The sequence below is a fragment of the Urocitellus parryii genome, chromosome 12 (genome assembly GCF_045843805.1).
Source record: "Urocitellus parryii isolate mUroPar1 chromosome 12, mUroPar1.hap1, whole genome shotgun sequence".
Lineage (NCBI taxonomy): Eukaryota > Metazoa > Chordata > Mammalia > Rodentia > Sciuridae > Urocitellus > Urocitellus parryii.
This window is the reverse complement of record NC_135542.1, coordinates 99,616,649-99,643,045: the sequence shown is the minus strand read 5'-3', so window position 1 is coordinate 99,643,045 and position 26,397 is coordinate 99,616,649. Positions and strand designations below refer to the sequence as shown.

Genomic DNA, 26,397 nt, shown 5'->3' with positions numbered 1-26,397 from the left:
AACCATCTTGGGAAAATTAATCTGCTACAGGCCACTTCTTATTACAGCAATTTTTACCTCTTCCAAATGCAAACTATATTAATGTCTCTATCAGGACTCTCTCGTATCCCACCATTATGGCATCAGATCCAAGTCTGGGAACTCATAATCTAAATCCAGTTCAGGTAAAGAAGAAACTCTTCATTCTGTTCTTCTGTATCCAAAGACCATACAGGACAAGTTATATGTCTTCACATATACAACATACAGTGGAGAGAGGACTATAATAAGACACTATCTTTTAAAAATTGGAATACAGAAGGAACATGGCAACTACTTATTCATAACAATTCTGAAATCCAGGTGAACCATGTAAAATTTCTAAGTCCATTCAATATAAATTTATAAGATATACTGTAGTTTTATTAGATAACAATTTGTAATGTGCTCCAGTGCACAAAAGCCACACCCATATATCTATTCTAAATAAGCTCTTCCTTGCCTGGGTTTTTGTATTAGACTGCCATTAAAAAAAAATCATTAAGAGTGTCAGATATCCTATTGCATGAAGAAACTTTGTAAGGCTATGTGGTTAATGTTTGCAATATTAATATGCTTAATATTACTTAATATTATTATAAGACAACACTATAGATCATTCTAAGGCTATAAAATACACACTCTGACATTGCTTCCATGGATATACTTTTAGTCCTGAGACATTTCCATAATGTAAGAATAATTTTCTAATCAGAAAGGGTGAAGAATAAGAAAGAATTTATTTTCAAACCTAGGTGATCTTGGCTTAGATATTTAGCAGATTGTCCTACAGGTCATTCTGTCCTCTTTTATTATAGACAACCACATTAAGCCAAGTGTTACCTTTAATATTCTGATTTTAAGCCTAATAAACCAATGTGAAGAATATATTTTACATTTCCACATAACTACCGGAAGGACTGCTGCTAAGCTTTTTATGACTACATAGCAAGGATCTCTTTTCTTTTATAGTATAAAAAAAATATTTTTCTCACTTTTCTTGAAGTCCTTACACTTTCCTTGAGGATCTTCAGGCTTTCATTAGGCAAGCACAAAGCCCTTGAGCTCCCTCCCACCATGTGGCCAAGCTGATGCCATATGTCTTAGCTGTTGTTTATTTTGTTTTTCACAGTAATCTCCTTCTTACAGGTACTAAAATGTCTTGATTATTTCTAAATATTTGACAAACAACTGCAAAAATGGATGTCTCAAAATAACTATATATATATGTTTCTCCCCCCATGGACATTTTTAATTTGACTAGGTGTTTTAGTTAGCTTGGCTGTCACTGTGACCAAAACACCTGAGAAGAACAATTTTAAAGGAGGAAAAGTTTATTTGAAGCTTATGATTTCAGAGCTGTCCATCCATCGACAGCCTATTCCATTGCCTGAGCACAAGAGGAGGCAGAACAACATGGGAGAATGGTGTGGCAGAAGCAAGTAGCTCAAGACATCACACCAGGAAGCAGAAAGAGACATCCCCTCACCACGGACAAAATATATGCCCCAAAGGCATGTGCCCCAATGACCCACCTCCTCCAGACATATCCTACTTGCCTGCAATTACCATCCAATTATTCCATTCATGTGGATTAATGCAATAATTAAGTGAAGGCTCTCAAAGCCCAATCATTTCACCACTGAACTTTCTTGCATTGTCTCTCACATGAGATTTTGGGGGATACCTCATATCTAACACACAACACGTAGCCTCAAACAAAAAACATAATGAACTTCTGCTATTAAGCTGAGGTCTAGAAGCCAGGCAATACACTTTCAAGGTGGATGCCTCACTTGATTAATGCTGGCTGTCAGGTGGAAGCTCAGCCAAATCTGTGGTCCATGGCTTTGGTTCCTTCCATATGGGTCTTCATATGGACTGCTGGGGCTTCCTTATGATGAGACTCCAAGTGTGAACACTCCCAAAGAATATTGTCGAAATGCAGAATAATCACATGCCCTAGTATCAGAAGTCAAAAGTCATACATGCCTCCTCCTATCATTTCAAACTAAGAGCATATAACTGGAATTCACATTTACTACATAAATTACAATGACTCTTTACAGGTCTGTCTTTATCTACTCATGTGTTTGTGTGTGTGTATATGTATTTCAGTTTTAAGATTCTATCCACAGTATTAATATAAACTTATTGTGTGATAAGGAAATACAGTAAAACATAAATTATGCAAAAACATACAAACAGAAATCACTCAATTCATCTATTAGTGCCAAAAGCTTTGCAAGTACACAGGATTCCCATCTATGTATGGATTCCATAAGATTTAAGATGAGTGTGCCTCTCATATCAAACTTAATGGCCTCACAATATTCCACATAGGGATATAATATGCACAAAATGATTTGAAAATGTCTTAGATCTGGAATTTTAATTGTAAAGACAGTAGGCCAGACTCTCATTGCTATATATTCATGCCTTTTGGTTTACCTGTACATTTAGGAATAAATGTACAGCTTAAATTTCCTTCATAATTGAGTAGTTGTATCAAAAATATATCAAGCTGGGTGCAGTGGCTCAGGCTTGTAATACCAGTGGCTGGGGAGGCTGAGGCAGGAAGATTGTGAGTTCAAAGTCAGCCTCCACAAAAGCAAGATTCTAAGCAACTCGGTGAGACCCTATCTCTAAATAAAATACAAAATAGGGATGGGGATGTGGTTCAGTGGTTGAGTGCCCTGAGTTCAATTCCCAGTACAAACACACACACACACACACACACACACACACACACACACACACACATTGAGATGTTACAGTAGGCTCTTAAATAAAGGATATTATTGAGAATCCTAATGTCTTCCTTGTGAGGGTCAACAATTTTACTATGTTTAGAGGACTAAAGTGGTGTTGACAGAAGCCATTTAGCAGAAAAAAACAATAGGGGCTTCTCATAAGGGAAAAAAAAATTAGTCTTTGAAATCTATAGGAAAAGGATTTCAAGAATGAAAACAGAAAGAATTAACTGACCTGTAAATCATTGAGTCAGGAATGTTTTCTTGCAGGATATTCAGAACTGAAGGAGGTAATACATGAAGTAAAATTCTCTTTCCTAGGGGTAATATGAAACTTAGGTGACTCTATAGAGACTTAGAAAGATGCCCCTGTAGGTGGCAGTTAATACTTTAGAAACAGTGAGAGCCCATGGTGACACTCATCTCTGAGGTGGTTTGGAACACCTGAATGGGGCAGCAGGACTCAAAGATGGCCCAGGGAAAGTATGATCAAGACTAATTACAGGAGTAACATAAGTAATGATGACAGAGCACAGAATCCAGAATATTCTCCTCTAAAAGAGCAATGAGAAAAATGACAGATATAATCAATATCAATTTTTTAACTCAATTCAGGGAATATTTTTCAATAAGAACAGTGAGATTTATGGAGATTTTACTTTTTCTTCTCTTATTCTCCCAGGTATCAGCTTTGAGGTAACATTAAAAAATAACAGCTGGGTGTAGTGATGAATGCCTGTAATCCCAGCAGCTTGGGAGGCTGAGGCAGGAGGATTACAAGTTCAAATCCAGCCTCAGCAACTTAGTGAGACCCTAAGGAACTTAGCAAGACTCTGTCTCAAAATAAAAAATAAAAAAGGCTGAGGATGGGGCTCAGTAGTTAAGTGCCCCTGAGTTCAATTAGAGTGCCAAAAATAAACAAACAAACAAACTTACCTTCAGAGTTAAAAACAAGGACTTGTCATCCATAGGATGGAGCAGAAGTTAAAGAGCAACATGGAAGGAGAGCACTTTCAAAGCCTTTTACCTGGACAGCTGCATTATTTGACAATGATGACAGTACTTGCAAGTTTGTCTCCATTTGGTTTGATTTGGGATTCCTCCAGTAAGAAATCCTTTTCCACAAGGCAATTATTGAAAATAAATTAAAGACAAATGATTAATTGAATGATTGACTCATGTGTTGGATAATAATTGGGCAAATTAAAAAATCCTAAAAGCAACATCTGAGGAATTAAATTTGTATTGTAGCTTTGGAAAGTTCCAATAATTCCTAAAGTTCCAATAATTTCCAAAAGGCCACATACTGATGCAGGTTGGTATGGATACCCAGGCATTTGTGAATGCTCAAGAAAGGCCTATAAATGGCCTAAGCTTTCACTTGTAGGTAATCTTGAACTTCTTTAAAAAAAAAAACAGAAAAGAGAAAGAAATCAAAGATGAGGTGGAGTTAATAACTGAATACTGAATCTTAAAGGTTTATTTGTAACTACTTTTCTATCAGATTTAAATAATGACTCTAAAATACAATGAATTTAAATTTAAACTGATTGACAAAACAATGTACAAAGTTCTAAATTGTACTATAATAAGATAAAAAAGAGAGTGCCTGCAAGCTAGGCGAACCTGCAACCCATGGGCGGGTCAGGTCCAGCAACCAGCGGAGTCACAGAACAGCTACAGGCGCCTGCAGGGAACATGGACAGGACCCACCAGTAGGACAGGGCCGGCGGCCTGCTGAGGGGCAGGCCCGTCCCCTCCGCCAGTGTCTGCAAGGTAGGAGGGACTGTGACCACCGGCAGATCAGGCAGAGCGGCCTGCTGAGGGGCGGAACCGCCCCCCCCCCAGTGCCTGCAAGCTAGGCGAACCTGCGACCCATCGGGAGGTTAGGCCCAGCAACCTGCGGAGTGACAGAGGTGCCCCTCGCGCCTGCTGGGTAGGCGGACCTTTGAACAACCAGCAGAGCAGACCTAGGGCCTGCCAGCGTGGTAGACGGATCACACCAATTGGAGGAGGATCACAGCCACTACCTGCCCTGCAAGGGTGATTTTTCAACTATACAAGAGCAATATAAATAAATAGAGGGAAAATTTCAAAAACACAACAGTTTCACCAAGCAGAAAGAAACGCCAGCAGTATGAAAAGAAAAGGAAAGAAAGGACCACAGGCAATGCAGGTCAACTCAACTTTAGAAGAGGTAATAGGTGCATCAGATGGAATGTCAGATAGAGAGGTCAGGATATACATGCTTCAGATGATCTGGAGTCTCAAGGAAGACATGAGACAGCAAAATCAGACAATGAAAGATCACATTGACAAACAAATCCAGGAAGTAAAAGATCAATTTCACAGGGAGATAGAGGTAATAAAAAACAAACAAATAGAAATCCTAGAAATGCAGGAAACAATAAACCAACTTAAAAACTCAATTGAGAATACTACCAGCAGAGTAGATCACTTAGAAGAGAGAACATCAGACAATGAAGACAAGGTATTTCAACTGGAAAAGAACATATACAGCTCAGCAAGTCTGCTAAGAAACCATGAGCAGAACATCCAAGAATTATGGGACAACATCAAAAGACCAAATTTAAGAGTCATTGGGATACAGGAAGGCACAGAGCTCCATACCAAAGGAATAAACAGTCTATTCAGTGAAATACTACGAGAAAACTTCCCAGATTTGAAGAATGAGACAGAATCCCAAATCCTAGAAGCCTACAGGACGCCAAATGTGCAAAATCATAAGAGATCCACACCTAGACACATTATAATGAAGATGTCCAACATACAGAATAAGGAGAGAATTTTAAAAGCTGCAAGAGAAAGAAAGAAGATTACATTTAGGGGTAAACCAATCAGGATAACAGCTGATCTCTCAACACAGACTCTGAAAGCTAGAAGATCCTGGAATAACATATTTCAAACACTGAAAGACAATGGGCTCCAACCAAGAATCGTGTATCCTGCGAAATTAAGCTTCAGGATAGAAGATGAAATTAAAACCTTCCACGATAAACAAAAGTTAAAAGAATTCGCAGCTAGAAAACCATCTCTTCAAAAAATCCTTGGCAAAACATTACAGGAAGAGGAAATGGAAAATAACATTGAAAACCAACAATGGGAGGTAGGACAGTAAAGGGGGGAAAGTAGTCAAAGAGGATAACAAATCAGGTTTAGTAACATCAATAAACAAATATGGCTAGAAGAACAAACCATATCTCAATAATAACCCTAAATGTTAATGGCTTAAACTCACCAATTAAGAGACACAGGCTAGTAGAATGGATCACAAAACAAAACCCAACAATATGCTGCCTACAGGAGACACATCTGATAGGAAAAGATATTCATAGACTGAAGGTGAATGGTTGGGAAAAATCATACCACTCATATGGACTGCAGAAACAAGCAGGAGTGTCCATACTCATATCTAATAAAATAGATTTCAAGCCAAAGTTAATCAAAAGGGATAAAGAAGGACACTTCATACTGCTCAAGGGAACCATACACCAACAAGACATAACAATCATAAATATATATGCCCCAAATAATGGTGCAGCTGTGTTCATCAAGCAAACTCTTCTCAAGTTCAAGAGTCTAATAGACCACCATACAATAATCATGGGAGACTTCAACACACCTCTCTCACCACTGGACAGATCTACCAAACAAAAGTTAAATAAGGAAACTATAGAACTCAATAACACAATTAACAACCTAGACTTAATTGACATATATAGACTATACCACCCAACATCAAGTAGTTACACTTTTTTCTCAGCAGCACATGGAACCTTCTAAAAAAATAGACCATATATTATGTCACAGGGCAACTCTTAAACAATATAAAGGGGTAGAGATAATACCATGCATCTTATCTGATCATAATGGAATGAAACTGAAAATCAATGATAAAAGAAGGAAGGAAAAATCAAGCATCACTTGGAGAATGAACAATAGGTTGCTGAGTGATCAATGTGTTTTAGAAGACATCAAGGAGGAAATTAAAAACTTCCTAGAGTTAAATGAAAACAGACACAACATATCGGAATCTATGGGACACATTGAAAGCAGTTCTAAGAGGAAAATTCATTGCTTGGAGTTCATTCCTCAAAAAAAGAAAAAACCAACAAATAAATGATCTCATACTTCATCTCAAATTCCTAGAAAAAGAAGAGCAAAACAATAGCAAAAGAAGTAGAAGGCAAGAAATAATTAAAATCAGAGCTGAAATTAATGAAATTGAAACAAAAGAAACAATTGAAAAAATTGACAAAACTAAAAGTTGGTTCTTTGAAAAAATAAATAAAATTGACAGACCCTTAGCCATGCTAACGAACAGAAGAAGAGAGAGATCCCAAATTACTAGCATACGGGATGAAAAAGGCAATATCACAACAGACACTTCAGAAATAGAGAAGATAATCAGAAATTATTTTGAATCCTTATACTCCAATAAAATAGAAGATAGTGAAGGCATAGATAAATTCCTTAAGTCTTATGATCTGCCCAGATTGAGTCAGGAGGATATAGACAACCTAAACAGACCAATAACAATAGAGGAAATAGAAGAAACTATCAAAAGATTACCAACTAAGAAAAGCCCAGGACCGGATGGGTATACAGCAGAGTTTTACAAAACCTTTAAAGAGGAACTAACACCAATACTTTTCAAGCTATTTCAGGAAATAGAAAAAGAGGGAGAACTTCCAAATTCATTCGACGAGGCCAACATCACCCTGATCCCGAAACCAGACAAAGACACTTCAAAGAAAGAAAACTACAGACCAGTATCTCTAATGGACCTTGACGCAAAAATCCTCAATAAAATTCTGGCAAATCGGATTCAAATACATATCAAAAAAATTATACACCATGATCAAGTAGGATTCATCCATGGGATGCAAGGCTGGTTCAATATACGGAAATCAATAAATGTTATTCACCACATCAATAGACTTAAAAATAAGAACCATATGATCATCTCCATAGATGCAGAAAAAGCATTCGACAAAGTACAGCATCCCTTTATGTTCAAAACTCTAGAAAAATTAGGGATAACTGGATCATACCTCAACATTGTAAAAGCAATCTATGATAAGCCACAGGCCAGCATCATTCTGAATGGAGAAAAATTGAAGGCATTCCCTCTAAGATCTGGTACAAGACAGGGATGCCCATTCTCACCACTTCTGTTCAACATAGTCCTCGAAACACTGGCCAGAGCAATTAGATAGACGAAAGAAATTAAAGGCATAAAAATAGGAAAAGAAGAACTTAAATTATCACTATTTGCAGATGATATGATTCTATACCTAGCAGACCCAAAACGGTCTACAAAGAAGCTATTAGAGCTAATAAATGAATTCAGCAAAGTGGCAGGATATAAGATCAACATGCATAAATCAAAGGCATTCCTGTATATCAGCAACAAACCCTCTGAAACGGAAATGAGGACAACTACTCCATTCACAATATCCCCCAAAAAAATAAAATACTTGGGAATCAACCTAACAAAAGAGGTGAAAGATTTATACAATGAAAATTACAGAACCCTAAAGAAAGATATAGAAGAAGACTTTAGAAGATGGAAAAATATACCCTGCTCATGGATAGGCAGAACTAACATCATCAAAATGGCGATATTACCAAAAGTTCTCTATAAGTTCAATGCAATGCCAATCAAAATCCCAACAGCATTTCTTGTAGAAATAGATAAAAGAATCATGAAATTCATATGTAATAATAAAAGACTCAAAATAGCAAAAACAATACTAAGCAGGAAGTGTGAATCAGGCGGTATAGCGATACCAGACTTCAAACCATACTACAGAGCAATAGTAACAAAAACAGCATGGTACTGGTACCAAAACAGGTGGGTGGACCAATGGTACAGAATAGAGGACACAGTAACCAATCCACAAAACTACAACTATCTTATATTTGATAAAGGGGCTAAAAGCATGCAATGGAGGAAGGATAGCATCTTCAACAAATGGTGCTGGCAAAACTGGAAATCCATTTGCATCAAAATGAATCTGAATCCCTATCTCTCGCCATGCACAAAAGTTAACTCAAAATGGATCAAGGAGCTTGATATTAAATCAGAGACACAGCATCTGATAGAAGAAAAAGTTGGTTATGATCTACATACTGTGGGATCAGGCTCCAAATTCCTCAATAGGACACCCATAGCACAAGAGTTAACAACTAGAATCAACAAATGGGACTTACTCAAACTAAAAAGTTTTTTCTCAGCAAAAGAAACAATAAGAGAGATAAACAGGGAGCCTACATCCTGGGAACAAATCTTTACTCCACACACTTCAGATAGAGCCCTAATAACCAGAATATACAAAGAACTCAAAAAATTAGACAATAAGATAACAAATAGCCCAATCAATAAATGGGCAAAGGACCTGAACAGACACTTCTCAGAGGAGGACATACAATCAATCAATAAGTACATGAAAAAAATGCTCACCATCGCTAGCAGTCAGAGAGAAATGCAAATCAAAACTACCCTAAGATACCATCTCACTCCAGTAAGATTGGCAGCCATTAGGAAGTCAAACAACAATAAGTGCTGGAGAGGATGCGGGGAAAAGGGCACTCTTGTTCATTGCTGGTGGGACTGCAAATTGGTGCAGCCAATTTGGAAAGCAGTATGGAGATTTCTTGGAAAGCTGGGAATGGAACCACCATTTGACCCAGCTATCCCCCTTCTTGGTCTATTCCCTAAAGACCTAAAAAGAGCATGCTACAGGGACACTGCTACATCGATGTTCATAGCAGCACAATTCACAATAGCAAGACTGTGGAACCAACCTAGATGCCCTTCAATAGACAAATGGATAAAAAAATGTGGCATTTATACACAATGGAGTATTACTCTGCATTAAAAAATGACAAAATCATAGAATTTGGTGGGAAATGGATGGCATTAGAGCAGATTATGCTAAGCGAAGCTAGTCAAGCCCTAAAAAACAAATGCCAAATGTCTTCTTTGATATAAGGAGAGTAACTAAGAACAGACTAGGGAAGACGAGCACGAGAAGAAGACCAACATTAAACAAGGATGAGATGTGGGAGAGAAAGGGAGAGAGAAGGGAAATTGCATGGAAATGGAAGGAGACCCTCAGGGTTATACAAAATTACATACAAGAGGAAGTGAGGGGAAAGGGAAAAACAGTACAAGGGGGAGGAATGAATTACAGTAGTGGGGTTAGAGAGAGAAGAGGGGAGGGGAGGGGAGGGGAGGGGGGACAGTAGAGGATAGGAAAGGCAGCATAATACAACAGACATGAGTATATCAATATGTAAAGCAACGAAGTGTAACTGATGTGATTCTGCAAGCTGTATACGGAGTAAAATGGGAGTTCATAACCCGCTTGAATCAAAATGTGAAATGTGATATATCAAGAACTATGTAATGTTTTGAACAACCAACAATAAAAAAAAAATTCAACCAACATTAAAAAAAATAAAAATAAAAATGTTTGAAAAAAAAAAAGATCAAAAAGAAGAGGAGAGTTAAAGGAACTACATATTTTTTTCGTATAGTATTGAAGCTAGGATGCTATAAATAAAAACATAAATAGTGATCCTCAGGTCAATTATTAAGAAAATAGGTTAAAGATATACTCAATAGGACATTACAAGGGAATTATAGGGCAACATAAGAAAATATCTATTTAATACAAAAGAATGCTGTGGTGGAGTGAGGAACAAAGAAGACATAAGATATTGAAAAGCAATAACAAAACACAATGTAAGTCAGAACTGAGCAGCAGTTACATTGAAGAATTAAACTCTCCAATGAAAAGGTGGAGATTATCAGAATAAATTGAAAAAAAATGATAACCATATTCTCTATAAAAGCAACACACCCTCTCTTTAAAGGTAAAAATAGGATTAAAGTGAAAGGATGGAAAAGATACACTATGTGAAAAATAACAAGAAGAGAAATTGACTATAGGAATATCAGACAAAATAAACTTTAGATCGAAAATTGTATCAACAGAGAATGATATTTACTTACCATAAAAGGTCAATCCATCTAGAAAATTGTTTTAATTTATTCTTTTTTTGTTCTAAATAGTTATACATGGTAGTAGAATGTATTTTGACATAATTTTATGGTGTATAACTTGTCATTCTTCAAAAACAATTGATCATTTAATCATACATCTACATAGAAAACTAATGTGTGATTCGTTCTATTTTATTTCCTATTCCTACTCCCCTTCCCTTCCTTTCATTTCCTTTTGTCTAATTCAAAGTACTTTTATTCTTCCCTACCACCTCTCCCCAGCCATATTGAGAGTTAGCATCTGCATTATCAGAAAGAACATTTAGTCTTTGCTTTTGAAGAATTGGCTTATTAGCATGATAGTTTCCACTTCCATCCATTTACCAGCAAATGCCATAATTTCATTTTTTATTTATGATTGAATAGTATTCCATTGTGTCTGCCTAGGCTGGTTCCATAGTTAACTATTGTGAATTGAGCTGCTATGAACATCAATGTGGCTGTGTCACTATAGTATGCTAATTTATATGTCCTTTGGGTATAAAGCAAGGATTGGGAGAGCCAGGTCAAATGGTGGTTCTATTCCAAGTTTTCTGAACAATCTCCATACTGCTTTCCAGATTGGTTGAACCAATTTACAGTCCCACAGCAATGTAGGCAATGTATGAATCTATATTTTTCCCCACACCAATATTTATTGTTACTTATCTTCTTTATAGTTGCCATTCTAACTGGAGTGAGATGAAATCTCAGTGTACTTTTAATTTGCATTTCTCTAATTGCTAGAGATGTTGAACATTTTCCATATGTTAGTTGACTGGTTATATTTCTTCTTCTGTGAAGTTTCTATTCAGTTCCTTTGCTTATTTATTAATTGGGTCTTTGGGGATTATTGTTGTTAAGTTTTTTGAGTTTTTTTTTTAATATTTCCTGGAGATTAATGCTTTATCTGAGGTACAGGTGGCAAAGATTTTCTCCCATTTTATAAGCTCTCTCTTCAAATTCTTGTTTATTTCCTATGCTAATTTAAAAAGTATAAACATATATTTCTAGCCATCCAAAAATTCTTTGAATATAATTATATATATTAAAATTTAAAAAGGAGAAGAGGGGAGGAAATAATAAACTTTTCAGTGAATAAATGAAATAGAAAATAGAAAAATAGAGGAAGATCAACAAAACCAAATGTTAGTTCTTCCTAAAGAAGTGTGACAAATCACTTTATAGATTTAACAAGGAAAACAAAGGCAAAAATCAAATTACTAACATTCTTATGGAATTTACATAAATAAAAGGGCTATAAGAGGACATTATGACCCATTATAGTCTAAGGAATGAGATAACTCATATGAAGTGAGTGAATTCCAGAATGATACAAACTAATTAAGGTTTCTCTAGAAAACATAGAAAATATGTATAGACTTATATGTAAATATATTAAGTTGGAAATAAAAGAGAAAGGAAAAACTTTCTACCAAGAAATCACTGGGACCACACCACTTCACTGGTGGATTCCACCAAACTTTTAAAGAAAAATTAGCACCAATACTTCACAAACTGGTCTCAAAAATAGAAGATGTAGAAATGCTGTCAAATTCAGGCAAGTATTACCAAAATAATAAAAAAAATACATTTTAAAAACTGTTAACTAATATCCTTTATGAATACATTTGAATAAATCATCAATTAAATAAAAAATATAGCATATCACATCATAACCAAATGGGATCATCATAGAAATGAAAGTTGTTTCATTGAAATTTAAAAAAAAAAATCAATGTAACATTATTTAAGGACTGGGAACTTCTGATAAACTGAGGCCTTGTGAAAATCCCCACCCCTTCAAACCCTGATTCTTTTTACTAACTCAAAATCAAAAATAAGGAAAAACTATCTGCTTTCACCAATCCTATCAATATATTATGGGGAATTAAAGGTAAGACACTTAGGCAACAAAAGTAAATTCTATACATCCAGACTGTGAAGGAAAGATAAAATTCTCCATTTGCAGATGATCTAATCACATCCATAGAAAATTATGAGAAACTATAGAAATATTACAATTTATAAGTGAGTTTAGAGAGGTTTAGGACACAAGATCAATGTACAAATATCAGCTATATTCTGAACCACTGGAAATTAATAAATAATTCAACTTACAATAGCATCATGAAGAGTAAAATTTTAGAAAAAAAATTAACAAAAGAAGTACAGGACTTGCATACTGATAATTACAAAACATTATTGAAAGATTTAGCAAAGACTCAAGTAGATGAAAAGCCATTCTACATTCATAAATTAATAGATTATTATTATTTATATGGTAATAAACCCTAAATTGATGAACAGATTCAGAGCAATTCTTATTGAAATCATAATTTCTTTTTTGTAAGATATAGAAATTTGCAAGTTAAACCTATAATTCATATGAAAATGAAAGAAGTTCAGAATAGGTAAAACAATATTGGGAAAAAAGAAACCTAGAGGACTCATACTTCTTGATTTCAAAACTTTCCACAAAGCTATAGTTATGACGACCATGTATATGTAACAGAAGAATAAGAAGAAATATTTATAGATCAATGAATATAAATAAGAGTCAACAATAAAACTATACATTGCTAATTGATTTTTGACAAGGGTGCCAAAACCAATCAGTAGGGCAAAAATTATCTTTTCAACAGATGTTGCTAAGACAGGAAATCCACATGCAAAGGAATAAAATCAAAAGCCTATCTCACATCATTAAAAATTAACTAGATTTGGATGAAAGACCTCAATGAAAAAATAAACCTCTAAAACTCTTAGAAGAAAATAAGAACTGTGCCCTTGGATTGAGCAATGGTTTCTTAGTTTATGCAGAAGAGTAAAATTTAATCAAAATTAAACCTTTTTTTTTTTTGCTTCAAAAGACACCATTAAGAATCTGAAAATGCAGCCCAAATGCAACCCTAGAATGTATTTGTATTGATAATTTCTGAAAATATCTAATTAGAATCTACTACACAGAATACATGAAGCACTCTTACAACTTAATGATTTGATAAATCAACAATTTCCATTTTACCCAGCAACTTCATTTCTAGATATATAACTAAAAGAACTGAAAACATGTTTATATAAAAACTGGTACATGTATTTTCATACATTATCATTGTTAATAATAATAGATTAATTAAAAATGGAAAGAATCCAAATACTCACCAATGGATGAATGGACAAATTAATATAGAATAGAACTCTTTTCCCATCATAAAAATAAATGAAATCTTTCTATACAGTACAACATGAATTAGGCTTGAAAAAAAGTGTATCAAGTGAAAGAAGTTCAATACAAAATGCAACATAAAGAATAAGCGAATTTATATAAACTGCATAGAACCGGAAGATTCATAGAGTTGTCAGGACCTGAATGGAAGTGGATAAGGAGGAATGGCTGCTAATGGGAGTAGGTTCTTTAGGACACTAGGTGATGAAATGGCAGGAATAAGATGGTGGTTAAAGCACAATGTACTTAAACTCAAGAAACTGTACATTTAAAAAAAATGGTCAACTATATAGTATGTGAATTATGTATGTGATTCAAATTTGAAAATTCTTAAATAAAACAAAGTAATCAATGTCAAGGAGATCATTATCATTAATGACCGCAATCTAACACTCCTTTAACAGAACTACACTGATGGTACAAATGTGGAAATAAAAATGAACAGATGGGGGTTGATTCTCACCTACAAGGTCAGTAACTGTGATGGCAGGCTGCAACAGTATAGAAAAGACAAAAGAGGGGCTGGGGATATAGCTCAGTTGAAATCCATTATTAATATAGATATTCTATATAAAGAGGTTTCAAAGAAAATTTGAGGGAAATTGATTAGTACTATACGAAATGGCAGAAAAAAAAATTTAAAAATACAGACTTTCAATTCCAATGTTAAGAAAAATTAAGGCCTAACATTATAGTGATGAGCTTTCAAAGAAAAAGCACTTGGTTTACAAAATTTATCATTGTAAAACTTTACTATTGAGCAAAGTTTATTATACTAGTTATTTTGGAAGGAAATATTCACCTTTATGTTGGAGAAATATAATCCTATTGCTTATTTAATCAGGAATTGTGCTGGGTAGGAATGGGTATTTTCTTGGCCGCCTATTATAGGCTTTTTGTCTTATTAATAAGAAATTTTAGTTCTATAATTCTTAATATGATTCATTCTTCAATTTTAAATGAATTTTCCTTGATAATTTTGTAATTCTTATATTTAATACTTTGACTTATTAAAATAAGTCAAAATTTATAACTGTATTCAGAAGCTTTATAGTCCTATCTATACACATATATTTATATATTCCCTAAATTTTTATATTTTTTACATATTCCACAAACTGTTTAAAGGATTGATTCAAAAGGCAGGAAAAAAATGGATGTATTTTATACATAATGATTTATTTCAATCATTAACTTTCTTATGATCAGAATTTGGTAGAGAGTGAATAGAGACCACAGTTTAAGGAAGTTTACATTGGTAGAATGTGTACAGCAGAATTTGCAGAATGCCAGGAAGTCACAGCTAAACAAAAAGGTTGAGAGAGCTAAAGCATAGTCCCCACCATTTTTTAAAATGATTTCTAATATATGAAGGACTAGCATAAAAGTCTCTAAAGATGCAAAAAAGAACAACTGTAGAATAGGACCATTAAAGCCTCTAGGTGAGATAGGATCTCTGGGTTCATTCCTCAAAAGGATCATGCCCTAGTAATAGAGATAAACTACCTTCAGAAAAAAGGTTGTTCTGCATTTGCCATATGAATCACAAATTCAAAGACTAAAATTGTCAAACTGATTCCAGTTAACTATGTGCTAGACCAGCATCCAATATATTTTCTAGGAATGTAGCCAAATCCAACACTGAACACCATAAAAAAAATCACAATTTCTGGCATTTCATAAAAAGCTTTCAGGTATGCAAAACAGCAGGAAAATATGACATATAACCATAAAAAACTCTATCAATGGAAAGAGATTATGTTATTGGCATTCAAAATAAAAAAATGCCTTTATATAACTTTAAAATATGCTCAAGAAAATAAAGAAAAACATAAGCATAATAAAAAATAAATAATTGTAAAATAAAGGTCAAATGCAACTTCAGTAAATGAAAACCATATTATCATTAAGGAAAAACACACTGGTATGAGATCTATACAATATATATATATATATATATATATATATATATATATATATACATATTGTTTTGGTCAACTTTTTCATTGCTGTGGTCAAAAGACATAACAAGAATAATTTAGGAAAAAATCTTATATTGGCTCATGATGTTACAGCCATTGGCTCATTGGCTGCTATTGGTCTTCTATTTGGAAAATCCATGACTGTCCAACCCCAAAGCTCTGTTTACCAAGGATAAAACTTAAAACTAAAGACACACCCCCAATGACCTACTTCCTCCCATCACATCCTACAGTTACTGCCAGGTTAAACCATATCTGTGGATTGAGCCAATGATTAGGTTACAGGTCTCATATTCTAAACATTTAGTCCCTTGAGAATTGTTGCATTGTCTCACACATGAACTTTTGGGGAATGCCTCATATCAAAACCAAGACACACACATCAAAGCACAAACTATGAAAAAGGAACACCACCCAGAATAATCAGCATAACTTCAGTGAAATGTGTGACACTGACAAGTGGTAAAATATAGATAATGGCAATTCCAAATGGAAAGAAGAAGAGGGAAGAAACAGAAACAGTATTTAAATAAATGCTTGACCAAATTTATCTAGCTTGATAAAAAATACATGATTTTATGGATCAAAAAAGCTTATTGAGAGTTAAAAGGAGAAACACAAGCAACGGGCGCGCGTGCGCGCGCGCACACACACACACACACACACATACACACACATACACACACTTCACAATGTCCCCCCCAAAAATTGCTGAAAACCAGTGATGAAGAGAAAATTCTAAAAGAAACAGAAGGGATGACGCTCATTGGGTTCAGAAAAGTTATAAGTGAATTATAATCAGAAACTATGCAGGTCAGAAGTCAGTGGATAGGCAATTTTAAAACCCTGAAAGGAAAAACAAAATGGTGAACCTGGAATGCCACACTCTCTAAATCATATTCCCATAATGAAGTCAAAATAAAGCTTCCTCACCACTAGAAACTGAGAGGATTCAGGCAGAGTAGATCTGCAGTACAAGAAATATTAGGAAATATTAGGAAAATCCCAGGAACAAAGAAAATTATACCAGATGGGAATTTAAATTTATACAAATAAATTAATACTTAAGTATAGGGTAAATTTGTATATAAAGTATATATTATTTTATCATCTAAAATGAGATCTGTTTGAATTAATAAAAATGATAATATCTTCAGGATAGTTAACTCATGAAATAGTAAAGATATAACAGGAATAGTATATAAAAGAGTAGAAGGAAAATTAAGAATAATTCACTGTTTTAAGGCTGTAATGCAATATGAATAGTGGCATATTATTAATAAAATGGGTTTTACATAGAGCAGAAACCCGACATCGCCCACTAAAAATAAGATTTTAATGCACTGTCCAAAAGAAAGATAAGATTGAAATAGAAAAATAAAACTCAAAGGTTATTTGGAAAAAAAAACAAAAAAGGATAAATGGAACAAATAGAAATCTGAGAGAAAAATGTAATACATAAACTCATCTGTTTCCAAATTTCATTAAATATAAATTATCTAAGCACTTGATTTAATCAAATACATGAGTGTATAAAAAGTAAAAAAAAAAGGTATCTACAAGAAATTTTAAACAGAAAGATACAGCTATATTGAAAGTAGGATAATCTTATTTTGTTTGGATATATACTCAGAAATGGGATAGCTGGATCATATGGTAGTTTTATTTTTATATTTCTCAGGGAACCTCTATTGTGTTGTCCATAATGGCTGCACTAATTTACATTTCTACCAACAGTGTATGAAGTTTCTTTTTTCCACATTCTAGCCAGCATATTATATATTTATTTCTTTATATAATCATCATTCTCCATGTATGAAAATATCTCACTGCACCCCATTAGTATGTACAATTAGTATATACTCATCAAAATAAAATGATAAAAAATATATCATAAAAACAGTAACCTAAATAAATTATTAGAAAGTTTGCTATTAGGAAATAAAAGAGATTCAATGGCAGGGACTGTTACCAGAGGTAGAGAGGAAAAAGAAAGAAAGGATAATTAATATAGAAGACATAGCAATAGTAAATGTTTATATAATTAAAACAGACCTTAATAACAATGAAGTAAAAATTCATATGAAAAACAGGAGAAAATGAATTAGTTTTAAATTTTCAACAGTATTCTTAAGTAAATGATTAAGTAGAGAAGAACATAGTTAAGTATCTAGAGGGCTTGAGCAACACTATAAAACAATTTCACTTAATTGTCACTTAAAAACAAGAGCGAAATAGTACACATTCTTTTTTTTAGTGATCATGGAAAAATCATCAAGATAGATCAGAGGCAAACTCAAAAATCATGAGAAAAATCCAAAAATATTTTGAAGCATAACAAAGAAATGAAAGCATGTTATGTGAAAAAAAATTACAAAGTGTAATTTTGGGAAAAATTTATATACAAAATGTATTAGAAAAAAGAAAATTCTAGAATTAACTATCTATGATTGTATCTTAAAATACTACATAAAGAAGAGCAATTTAAACCCAAAAGAAGCTAAAGGAAATTTGGAAGATCTGCAACCTGTATTTGGGGTAAAAATGGGAGTTCATAACCCACTTGATTCTAATGTATGAAATATGAGATGTCAAGAGCTTTGTAATGTTGTGAACAACCAATAAATAAATAAATAAATAAATAAATAGATTAAATAAATAAATAAAAGTCAGCTTTTAAATAGAAAGATGAATAAATGTTCATGCAACCAAAAGTAAGTCTTTGAAAAGAACTATATGTATATATATATATATATATATATATATATATATATATATGAATATATATTCATATGTATATAATATATATAAAACTATATATATTATGGTTATACATGTATGTATAGTTACAACTATAATATAATGCAACTATATACGTATATAGCTACATAGATGTATATGTACATTATTTATAAAACAATTAGATATGTTATGTACAAACACATATTACTCTCACACATACTGGAGGGGTAGAGAAAGGAAGAGAGGGGGAGGTATAGGAAGAGGAGGGAGAAAGGAAGAGAAAGTGTATAGGAAACAGATTGATTTAGGGAATAAAATACTGGGCATTACCACAGAACTTACTAGAACAAAGCAAGAAGTTTCTTTCTTACCATTTTTGTTTAAGATTGAACTGAAGTTTTAATCAGTAGGTAAGGATAAAATAATGAGAATGAAAAGGAAGTAAAACTTCTTTGCCAAAAGAGAACTCCTAAAGAATTTGCAACAATGCTACTAGAATAAGAATTTAACATATTTTCAGTATGCAAATACAAATATATTACAAATTAAAAGTTTTAAATATTTTCATTAGCACCAATAATTTGAAATACACAGAAATAAACATACAAAAACAAAAGGGAAGAAAGAAATGATCAGCAAATGTTTGCTATTGTTTTAAATGTATGTAAAGGAGGCAATTCTTCCAAAATTGATGTGTGAATTACAATGTAATTTGAAACTCCCATCATTTTGAAGAAGTTGAGAAGTAAATATAAAATGTATATCAAAATGCAAATGACCATAAGTAGCCACATCAATTTTGAAAAAGAAGAACTAAATTATTCTCCATGAATTCAAGATTTACTTTAAGTCTCCAATAATCAAGCCAGTATGGCATTGGCATAAGGCATACGGATAGATCAATGAAGCAGAAATTCAACCACGCTTGTATGAACAATTGATCTTAACCAAGCTGCCGAGGTAACTTAAGAAAAAGGATATTCTTTTTAACAATGCTGCTACAACATCTGGATATTCATATGGAGGCAGAAGAAGATGAATCTCCAGTGTTAATTAACCTAACATACAATAAACAACTGAAAATGAGTCAGATTTAAACATAAGAAGAACACATCAAGAAGAAAACATAGCAGAAATTCATGTCATCAGATTTGGAAAACATTTTTTTTAGAAAGTGTTCAAAAAAAAAAGCATGCAAAAATATTCTAAATTAAGCTTCACCAGAATGAAAACATATTAAGTGCAGTGGTACATGTCACATGCCTATAAGTCCCAGAGACTCAGGAGGCTGAGAAAGGATGATCACAAGTTCAAGGCCAGACTCAGAAATTTAGCAGGACCCTGTCAAAAAATAAAATACAATAAAAAGTTTTTAAAAAGCTATTATTTAAAAATACTTTTTACATCTAAAAAATACTTTTTAAAAATTTCTTGCTACAATAGTAATGATACAAATAGCTCAATTTTTAACAAGGCAATTTGAAGAGACATTTGATCAAAGCAAATATACCAACTGCAACAGGAATTCATCGAGTATTTTTTGAATAATGAATAATTAAGTAAATGTACTATTTTCTGTGATGTCATGAATTTTTAAGACAAAATCATTTGTTTTATATTTTCTAAAAATGAAAGAAAATGAACCAATTTCAAAGGAACCCATGAAAGAAATCTCAGTATAATCTGTCATCAGATAAGAGCTCAAAACTGCATTGAAGAGGGTTCGGTGGCACAAGCCTGTAATCCCAGCAGCTGGGGTTGAACATGTGTTCAGGAGGATCATGTGTTCTGAGCCTCAGCAACTCAGTGAGACCCTGTCTCTAAATAAAATACAAAATAGGGCTGGGGATGTGGCTCAGTGGTCAGGTTCCCCTGAGTTCAACCCCTGGTACCAAGAAAAAACAAAATAGCACTGAAGGGAAACAGAAAAACCTTGGTTTGGGATCAGAGTGGTGGGAAAGAGGATTTTTGAGGTGCTAGAAATATTCTATAGCTTCATGATGGATATTTGACTGTGCATATTTAAAAAAATTATCTAACTTTACACTAGAATGGGTGAATTTATTTTATGTAAATTATACAATCTTTAAAATTAATTTTAAAAATTCTGTAGATGTTCATTTGGCCTCTGTCATTTGGAGCTGTTAAGAAGTGTCAAGTTAATTCTTGCTTCTTTGTTGGCAATACACTCTTTCATCTTGAACAACGTCCCAAGTTAGTGAAAATCAGTTCACTATACTTAGCATGCCATCTGTAGATACTAAAACAGTGAATATCATGGTGGCACAATTGCTTAGAATAATTTAAAATTTGCTGGTCTTTTTGAAGGCTTTAAGAAATTCAAAGATTAACAACCGCAACTCCATATCTCCAGCAGCATTTCACCATTGCACCTATCTTAAATCTTTACATAAGTTGTCACTAATGAGCTTCTGGGGATTTGCTTACACTTGTTTGTTGATCAATTTATTAATTTTTTTCTTCCCACATGTGACAAACCACACTGGCTGGTCACTTCTCAAAGTACCTTTGCCTGCAGCATGCAATGATTTCTAATTGTGAAACCTGCTCACCTTGGCTTAAAAGTTGTTATAGCATTTACCTCTTTACTTATGGTAATTGGGAAAACTATGGAGGTGAAGACATGAATGCATGGGACAATATTAAAAAAGAAGATTTGAGAAATTTAAGGAGAATTAAGATAGTGAATGTAATACTTTTTCCACTTTATATGAGATTCCAAGATTATGCATTTTAAAACAATCTCATTCAAATATTTCATAATAAGAACATAAATCCTTGACAACTATACATTAGATCTGTTTCAGTTTTTGGATAGAAATGAAATCATTCAAAGTCTTCATTGACTTAAATGCACATATCTGTCAAAATATTGAAACTATTTTTATGTATAGTGAATACAGACAAACGTCAATTCTTCTGGTCCCCCAAATGGAAGATGTATAGATTCTTCAAACTGTATACTAACATGAGGTGTGAGGGAAATTATTGAAATTGATCATTGTGGAGTTTAGCACTTATTATTTATCCCTTGATTATCACCACTGATAAGCAGGAGCCAAAAACATGATGGGCAGACAGGGGGAAGACCTTAATTGCAGCAATTCTGGGCACAAAGAATCTGAAGAGCCATCACTATGAACAGCACATGATCAACATTCTGATCTGACAGGTGTTACATGATCACTGAGCACATCACTTTTGATTGACTGTAGAAAAAACTTCCCTCCCTCAATGTCATCAACCAGTAGCAATAGCAGTCACCTACAGCAACACCATATAAACCCGTAGACAGCGGCACCTCTGTGACAACCCACGAGGGACCCCTTCCTTGGGAGCACAATTCCTCTCTGTTTTAAAAATAAACTCTGTTACTTTCCTCTTACCCTCCATTGTCCATGGGTCTCATTCTTCAGATCCTTGGGATAAAAACCCCACACCTCACCATATCTCACCACTAAGAAGGATCAGAATAAGTTAGTTCTGTACACATGGGATAAATGAAGGTTTATTTACAAGAAGAGGGGGACAAGGTATTATTTTACGATTTCTATTAAAAGAACACCAACATTCTTTTTATCACATGCTGCCTTAATTCCTTAACTGATGAGGGGTAATAAGTTTACCTAGGGGCGCCTTACCATTGAGCAACACTTCCAGCCCTTTTTATTTTCTTTTGAGACAGGGTCTCACTAAGTTTCCCTTTTTAGCCTTGAACTTGCAATCTCCCTGCCTTGGCTTCTAGAATAGCTGGGAGTACAGGATTGTGTTATCCACCCCCTGTAAGAGGTTTTGTTTTTGGTTTTGTCTCTTACACCAAGATTCGAGCTGATTCATAGCGGGGTAGGCAAGGGAAACATGGGAGGAATAGGTGAACTCTATATAGGGCAGAGGGGTTGGAGGACAAGGGAGGGCACAGGGGTTAGAAATGATGGTGGAACGTGATGATCATGATTATCCAAAGTACATGTATGAAGACATGAATTGATGTGAGTTTACTTTGTATACAACCAGAAATATGAACAATTGTGTTCTATAAGAATAATAAGAATTGTAATGCATTCAGCTGTCATGTATAAATAAAAAGAAAGAAAAAGAAAATAATTAAATAGTGTCTAGTCAAATTTTTGCAGTACACAAATACATATGTTACAAAATATAACTATGGAATAGGTACTTTCATGTAACAAGGTCTTAATTAAGAGGGCATGGAACACATCTAGTACTTGGCTTGATGGAATTCAAAGCGTAAGAAGACTTAAAAATTCAGTGAGAGAAAAGAGAAAACACATTCTGAAAGAAAATAATAATTTCACAATGAACAACTGAGCACATTTCGAAAGAATTTGCAATGGAAACTTGAAAGCGAAATGACAATTACAGTCTGACTGAGAAGGACATATGACATTATGAACAAAAAGAGAGAGAGAAAATAATGTTCAGCTCTCCAGCCGTGAATAAAGACATGACTGAAAACAGAATGAAGGAACTTCAGTCCCTAAGAAACCAGCCAAAATACTCTGTAGGCTGAGAAATAACAGCAAACGGTAGGAATTCCTAGCTTATTATTCACTAAGCCATCAGAGTTTGAACCTAGGATACTTTTCAGACCCTGAAATATTCAGAGGTCTCTTCTCGATGTAAGTGAAGTCCAAATCATTATTATTCACTCTTTAAAGAAGGTCAAATACCCCAGAATTAGTATTAGTAGACACATATGTGTTGTTCAGAAACTGAAAGAAACCTAGGTCAGAATTTAGGCATTGAGACATATGTAACTGGCTGAAGCAGTTGACCTTTCTGTATTTTATTATCTTCTTATGCTTTAACCTGACAATCGTCCGTATTTTCTGGAACAGAAACTGCCTTGGGAAAACAGTGATGGACAGAAAAGTTGCCTCTGGTGCCTCAGTATTAATTATGTCAGTATTCCTAGTTTCCTCCCAGGCATTTGATTTCTAAATTCCAATTTCATGAAGCATGACTAGAAGATATCTTTTAACTAATATATATATATATATATATATATATCATCAGAACATTTCTTGAGTAATATTAGATTTAGAGAAATCAAAAGTCTCAACAACCACCTTATGGTTAGATTCCTCATTCTTTGCCAATGAGAGCAGCTAGCTCAAATATATGGGCAAGGCAATTAACCTCAGAAAACAATTTGAGAAACAGTGATTACATGGTAGGAAAACAAAAAAAGTGTGTGTGTGTGTGTGTGTGTGTGTGTGTGTTTACATGCGCAGGTGCATGTGTGTAGGGGGTGTGTTTGATCACAGAGAACCTAATCCAAGGAAATACCCAAGGTCTAGCTTTTCACTGTCTCTTTCTTATCAAAAGACTTGGCTTCTAACTATGAGACCAATGGGGAAGGAGCCATAAAATTGTTAACATTTTTTAAAAAACTAGATTTAGTACATCCCAAAGCTTACCAATTTGTTAAGCTTCTAGAAGGCAGAAATATGCCTTGTGTATTTACCATAAACTTTGTGGTGTGTGTGTGTGTGTATAGATATATGTGTGTGTATATCTATACATATATATGTATATATATTTTAAAATATAATACTCTGGACTTCTCCTCAATGACCAATCACAAAGATATTAATGGTCACCATATGTATATTGACACACTAAGCACTATTTACAATAATGAAAAGGATTACTGAAGAAATTATGATTTATCTACTTGGGCAATTTTGTACATCATCTCCATTCATCAGATATGCCAAATAAAATCAGAGAGATTGGGTGTCTTTTCCATAGACATGCTGCTAAAAGATGGTGAGATATAAAAATGGGAATATTTCTAGGAGGAGGATATGTACCCTGGAGCACTCTAATTGTGCCTTCATGGTCGACCTTGAGGCCACTTGTGACATATTTTTCAGAAACTTTGACATTGAGCGCCCAACCTGCACTAAACTTAACAACCTCATTCGTCAGATTCTGTCTTCCATCACCGCTTCCCTCAGACTTGATGGGGCCCTAAATGTTGACCTGAAATTCTAGACCAACCTGGTGCTCTATCCCTGCATTCACTTCCCTCTGGCTACATATGTACCTGTCATCTCTGCTGAGGGAGCCTACCGTGAACAGCTTTCTATAGCAGAGATCACCAATGTTTGCTTTGAATCCTCCAACCAGATGGTGGGAAATGTGTTCCTCCCTATGGTAAATACATGGCTTGATAACTGTTGTACCCTGGTGATGTGGTCCCCAAAGATGTGAATCCTGCCATTGCCACATCATGACCAAGCATACTATCCAGTTTGTGGATTGGTGCACCTCTGGCTTCAAGTTTGGCAGCCTCCCACTGATTCCTGGTAGAGGCCTGGCTAAAGTACAGCACGCTGTGGGCACATTTAACAACCCCTCAGCTATTGCTGAGGCTTGGGCTCACCTGAATGACAAGTTTGACCTAATGTATGCCAAGTGTGCCGTTGTTCACTGGCATAAGGGTGAAGGGATGGAGAAAAGAGAGTTTGCTCAGGCCTGCAAAGACATGGCTGCCCAAGAGAAAGATTATAAAGAGGCTGGAGCAGGTAGTGCTGACAGAGAGGAAGAGGGTGAAAAGTATTACCATTTCTGCTGCAATTTCACACTCCATTGTATTGGATTTGTCTTATGTCTGTTCTTTGTAATTAATTTTCTGTTTTAGCTCTAAACTATCGATAAATATATTTCCATTTTAAATAAAAAAAAAACAGTTAAGAGAGTTTTGAAAATCAAGTCATAAACCCCACGAAGGTTGACAGATAAACCAGTATGTTAAACTAAGTTTGAATTTCATAAAAACAAAGCGATTTTTAGTGTAAGTATATCCCATACAACATTTAGAAAAGTGAAATACTACATAGGAAATATATTAATTTTCAGTTTGTTTCTTTATCTAAATTTCAAACTTAACTTGCTGGAAGACCTATATTTTTATTTATCAAATCTGGTACCCCATACACATGCTGTATTCTAATTTCCATAAATTTTGTTTGCACCTTAGTTGATATCATTAAAATATACATAAGAAGAATTTTAACAGTCATTTGGAACTTGTAGAGAAAGCAACATCTACTTGCTGAGAACTGTGCAGAGACAGAAGATACATGACAAGTTCTTTTACTTTCAAAGAGTTCATAATCAAGTCAGGCAGAGAAACCCCATAAAAAGTAGCAGTGAACAATAGGAGAAAATGAGCTAGAAAGTATTAGATTGTGAGTTAAGAATAGAGGGCAATCAAAACAATGATGACTAGCAAGAGAAGATGTACCAGCCGAGTAGAAAGGAGGTCAAGTTGGAACTGTGAGCCTGTCTGAGAAAAAGTATTCTTCTAACTTCCACATAACTCCTCCCCGTCTTGGGTAAGTTCAGTGCCTACTGTTGACTGTGTGCAACGGAAGCCCAAGTCCCTCAAGCAGAAAAATGTGCTCATCAGGAGAGGAATAATGAGAAAGAGCAGACAATGATGTAAAGGTAAAATGACATTTTGATGAGAGAATAGCAGTTGATCTCAAAGGGAAGATCCCAGAGAGCCGTACAGCAGCACCTCAGAATCTGTGAGAAATGCACAGC

At 34.3% G+C, this 26,397-nt stretch overlaps 1 pseudogene; it reads left to right on the top strand.

Annotated features, from left to right (window-relative positions):
* Positions 1–24,660: 24,660 nt before the first annotated feature.
* Positions 24,661–25,489, top strand: LOC113187946 (tubulin alpha-8 chain pseudogene; annotated as a pseudogene).
* The last annotated feature ends 908 nt before the right edge of the window (positions 25,490–26,397 follow it).